The following is a 5,518-nucleotide window of genomic DNA, read 5'->3' as shown; positions in this document are numbered from 1 at the left end:
AATGGGTCTGGGTAGATACTCTTCGGGGGGTCTGTGTGGACCTGTTGGGCTGTAGGGCCTGTTTCCACACTATCGGGAATCTAATGTAATCAAAAAGAAATTACAGGCACGATGTGTCATCAAGATGGCGGTGGAGTATAGCTCCACGTCTCCTCTGAATGCTTTTCCATTTTTTTGGTCTTTCTGTTTGTACTCACCTCTTTTCCTGAGCTTGGACAGCATCAGCAGCAGCAAAGTATCCCAGTGTGGACTCGACTGGGCCGAGTGTGGACCTTGTGATGGTGGTAAGTGAGCCTTGCTTACTTACTTTACCAAGGGCAAGCATGGGGAGCTGGCATCGGAATTGGCAGCTGCTACCCAGCAGGTGCTATGTTGGTAGGGTAGGCACAGCAGCAAAAGGTGGCACCTGAGGATCAGTAACTTCGTCATTGGTTGGACCCAGCTCTAGTGATGGAGATACAGTGGTGGGAGGGCCTCATAGTGACATTGGTGAGGTTGGCCAAATGGTGAGAGATGCGACTCTGATGTTGGTGGATCCGGTGCAGGTGGCAGCAAGGCGGTGGCAGAGGAGAATTGGCCCAGATATACAGGATGGTGCCTGAAGAGTGGCAGTTTCAGCGTTGGTTGGGTCCAGTGTAGAGAGTGGGTGAGGCAGTGGGAGAGGGATCGTGGTGCAGCATCATCGATGATCAGGACTCATGGACTCCCTTGAAGCTTTAACTCTCATTTTTTTGGTTTTTTAAAAATAGAATCCCAACAGTGTCGAAACAGGTGCTATGGCCCAACAAGTTTACACTGATCCTCCGAGGAATATCCCACCTGAACCCATTCCCCATTACTCTACATTTACCCCTGACTAATGCACCTCACCCACATTCCTGAACACAATAGGCAATTTAGCATGGCCACTTTACCTGACCTGCACATCTTTGAATTGGGGGAGGAAACCCATGCAGACAAGGGGAGTATGTGCAAACTCCACACAGACAGTCGCCCAAGGCTGGAATCGAACCTGGATGCCTGGCACTGGGAGGCAGCAGTGCTAACCACTGAGCCACTGTGCCGTCCCCTTGTTCTTAAAACTAATCAAAATGGTGTCAGATTGTGGTGACAGTGAAAAATCTTCTCACTGTATCTTACTGTTTTCTCACTGTAAAATACACATAACAATGAAATCATTCGTTCATTCACGTGGTCGGACTAGAGAGGGTGCAGAGGAGATTTACCAGGATATGCCTGGTCTGGAGAGTTTCCGTTATGAAGAGAGATGAGACAGACTGGGATTGTTTTACATACGGCAGAGGAGATCGAAGTGGGAGGGGATATGATTGTGATGTATAAAATCATGGGGAGCACAGATAAGGCAGAGAGGAAGAAACATTTCCCCTTTGAGTTGGAGAGATCAATGAACAGGGCCAATAGATTTTATATAAGTCTGAGAACATCCACATTAAATCTGAGAACGTTCCGAGGAGCGGTGAGGAAAAGTGGGTCGTGGGAATCTGGAACTCACTGTGTGTTTGGATGTTGAAGCAGAAACCCTCATTAGCATTTAAGGAGCATTTAGATGTGCCCTTGTGATTCCAAGGCTAACAAGGCTATGGCCAAGTGCTTGAAAATGGGATTAGAACAGTTTGTTGGTTGTTGTTAACATGATGTGCTGAAGGGTGTCTCTCTCTGTGCTGCAGACATCTCTGTCTCTGTGACCCCCACATCCCAGGAGCAGATTAATGAGGTTAATGTGACCAGTGCTTATCATTCACTCTACTGAATCTCCACTATACCCACCTCCAAGAACAGTCTGTCTGATGTGAGGTTTGATGTTCAGGACACAATGTCATTCTCTGGATAGAGTCTAACCGAAGATGCACTTTGTCACTTTATATTGTAACCCCCTTGAGTTAAAGGCCAACACTCTATTAACTTTGTGTTTTTTAATGGAACATGCATGAGATTTTTATGATGTTTCTACATGGCCTTGCTAAATGTACTATATTTAACATCTTATAATCTCACAACAGCAGGAAAGGGTTCAGATTTGTCTTCCTCAGATCTAAAGTGGATGATTGCACACTTCCCCACATTGGATAAAACTGAAGCAGATGGAATTCACTCATTTACTCTGTTACTGTCCCTTCAGTCCGTCTCTCAATCTAGCACCTTCTGTAAACATGGATATTATCCCCCTAGATTGGGACAACACATTCTTTACACCCCCTTCAATAAGATCTTTAGGGACTTTAGGAGAGTGAACCTGGGTGACGGTCAAACCAATGTTAACCCAACCCCATCAAGTCCCAACGGATAAGTTCTTTTCAATTGTCTCGAATCGACATGAATTGGGAACGGATCCAGGAACAGAGATAATCCTGATGTTATTCAAATGTATTTCAGAAGTCCTGAAAAACAGTGCAGGATATGCTCATCTTGGAATTGTGATTGGATTAGTCGCTGCAATGGCTGCAAGATTCGGAATGATCATCTGGAAAAAGCCCTGGAGAGGTAAGAATCAGAGAGAGGGGAATGTAGAACTGAGGGGACAGAGTGAGTGTGGGGGAATCTCCTGTACTGGGAGTACAGGGCACTGTGGGGAATGGAACTGAATAAACCCCCACACACACATACACACGTATACACACGTCCTGTCCCCTGTCTGACTTTCCTTCAGGTGATCGGCCCAGTCCAGGGCTAATATTGATCATTAAACCCTTCACACACTCTCACCTCCTCACTGACTGAGTATCAATGGAATGGTAGAGATCGCCAGCATCTCCATAAAAGGTGAGGATGGAAAGGAATGTGGGAACTAGGATTTCTTACAGAACCTCAATTCCCACACACTGTATTGTTATCCTTTGAGAATGGATTATTCCCCATTCTAATGGACATTTATTTTGTTTCTGCAGATTCCCCAAGTGAGACCTACACAACAGCTCCCAGTAAGTGACTGAGAGGACAGAGTGTTGGGAATGATGGAGCGGGATTTGCAAGTACAGAGTTACATTCCACTGAGTGTTACTCAGGCTGACACATGTGCCACCTTCCTCACTCTGAAGACCCTCAAACCCTCGTCTCTTATCCCACTTTTTTCTCATTTTCACACCTTCCCCACCCCCCATTCGTCTCCATCCAATTCTTTGCTCTTTCATCTGTTATCCCCATCCGTCACCATTCAGTTCCTGTTCCCTCAGGCCCCAGTGTCCCACTGCCTCACCCTTCACTTCCCCATCCCCCACACTGCACTCCCTAAACCCCACCATCTACTCTCTCCCTCCAATCCCTCTTCCTCCACTCCCTTTGTGCTGTGCTCTCTGAGTCTGGTTTGTTAATGCTGAGGGGAATTGAATCCTGGGTCCTGTGACTGAGCGACAATAACTCAAAATGGTCAAGTTTATATTTTGCTCCGTTTCTCACAGTCTGTTTTTATTTTCTCAGCTTCTGATATCTCTGTTCCAGCTCCTTCATGATTTGTTGAGTGACATTTTAACGGAGCTCCAGTGATGTTTAACATTTTCACTCTGCTCCTGACCCTGTCCCACACTCCCTGACACTGTTAAACCCTGTCAGACTAATTCCCCTCCCCTCCTGACCCTGTCCCACCCTTCCCAGACACTGTTAAACCCTGTCAGACTAATTCCCCTCCCCTCCTGACCCTGTCCCACCCTTCCCAGACACTGTTAATCCCTGTCAGACTAATTCCCCTCCCCTCCCCACCCTGAAGTGATTGCCTTGTGTCTGTCCATTCCTGACCTTGTGGGTTTCCTGGGCCCCACTACAGGTCATTCCCGGAGCCTCATTCCGGAATAATGGGATTCTCCTGTTCCAGTATGAACATGGACATCATTGTCTATCCTTCCTTATCACAGCAGACACACAGAATTACAGCTCATTGTTCACACCCAATTCTTTCAGGACTGAGATCAATTTTCCGGGAATGTATTTCTACAGGTTAAGCAGTGGATCCCAGGTCTGCAAGTTTGGATCCTGATCCCTCAAGCGAGACCTTCTCAAGTCGTGTTTCCATCCCGTCTCAGAAATGTGAGCAGTGTCACCGTCAGAGGGATCTTCACAGATGTTTCCTCCCTCACAGATTCTCATCTTCACTGTCTTCAGTGGGTCAGTGATTGACCAGAAATAAGGCAACATCCTGAGGGAACTTAGGGGCAGTTTTTATATTGTAGGAAATTGATTTTGCATCTGACGTTAACAAATTTCAAATGTTATGTAAATCTCTGTACATAAATGTCAGTTTTACAAATTCTAATTCTGAGATAAATATCTACAGAAATTTTATAAATCTGATTTATTGTTGAATACTAAAATCTGTCACAACTTATCACCATTTGTTTAACTACAATCTCCAATGTGTGTCATTTGTAATCACTAGAAGTTATTTGTGAACTTATTGATTTTGATGTTTTTATTAATGATTTCACAAGAACGATTCTATTCATTTACACAGCAGCAGCTTGTGGCTCTTGGAACCAGCAGGTGTTGAGCTTCAATTCAATGTGAACTGGGGGAGTGAAGACCATCCAAGTCCCCAACAAGCCTTCCCCAAACTAACCAGGAAGCTCAAAGTGAGGTTTGTTCAATGTGTGTTAAGAACTGGATGGTTGAAAATGTCTGTAAGTCTGTAGTTTTGGAACAAAATAAAATGTACCACACCCCAGAAGATATCGCATTTTCACTTAATGTCTGGCCCAGGCTGCTGGGGGGGGTGGGGGGGAAGAGTGAAAATCTACCTTTTCCTCCAAACAAACACCCATGCACACACCCTCTCACACTCAGACACATACTTGACCATACTTGAGGAAAGGGGCAGGCTCACCAGCTGAATGACCCACACAATCCTTGAGATATTAACAGGAGAGAATTGTAAAGTGACCCCTGACCTGTCCACTCTCCAGGAATGGGATTTTAGCTTCAAGTCTATCCTCCAATTGGACATGTTAATGATTATACTGAGGCAATAACTTTTGATAAAAAAAATCATTGCACCTGATCAATCCTGTCAGAATCTTTTAAACTATGTCAGCTATATTTTGGTACAATGTAATTCTCGTTTGAAAAATGATACAGTGCTTGAATAATGAGAATGTAAGAAACGTGAATAAAATGAAAATGGATTTTATTCCTGACACTCTGTTCCCTCAGTCACTTCCTGCAAGTCTGTGTCACACTTATTCCATCTGCAGGAACAAAATCCCCGTCAGTTTGAATGATGTTCTGGTTCCAGCTGACGGTCACCAAGGACAGTCCAATCCTGGAATGAAACCTGGATTCGAGGTGGAATATTTGTAGATGGGGTTACCATGCAGGTTAGTCACTGAAACATATTCACACGAGGCTGCTGATGTTCTTTTACAAAGGGAGTCTATGTTGACACAAGAAAGGAAAAGAAACAACCAAAGCTGTGTATTTTATATATAGTATATATCCGCAGTCAGAAAGGTCTTTGTGCAAATAAGAAAACAGATTCAATCTGTTCCACAGCACGGTTACAGATATTCACTAA

At 44.7% G+C, this 5,518-nt stretch overlaps 1 long non-coding RNA gene across 1 annotated transcript; it reads left to right on the top strand.

Moving 5' to 3' along the window:
* Positions 1–2,393: 2,393 nt before the first annotated feature.
* Positions 2,394–5,137, top strand: LOC148140826 (uncharacterized). The gene is made up of 3 exons (XR_015752964.1): positions 2,394–2,502; positions 2,907–2,939; positions 3,949–5,137. It is a non-coding gene; the product is annotated as an uncharacterized LOC148140826 (long non-coding RNA).
* Positions 5,138–5,518: the final 381 nt, after the last annotated feature.

This window comes from Chiloscyllium plagiosum, unplaced genomic scaffold, assembly GCF_037043375.1.
Source record: "Chiloscyllium plagiosum isolate Xiang-an unplaced genomic scaffold, Cpla_swu_hap1 HiC_scaffold_35, whole genome shotgun sequence".
In the NCBI taxonomy this organism is placed as follows: domain Eukaryota; kingdom Metazoa; phylum Chordata; class Chondrichthyes; order Orectolobiformes; family Hemiscylliidae; genus Chiloscyllium; species Chiloscyllium plagiosum.
This window is presented reverse-complemented; position numbering and strand designations above follow the sequence as displayed.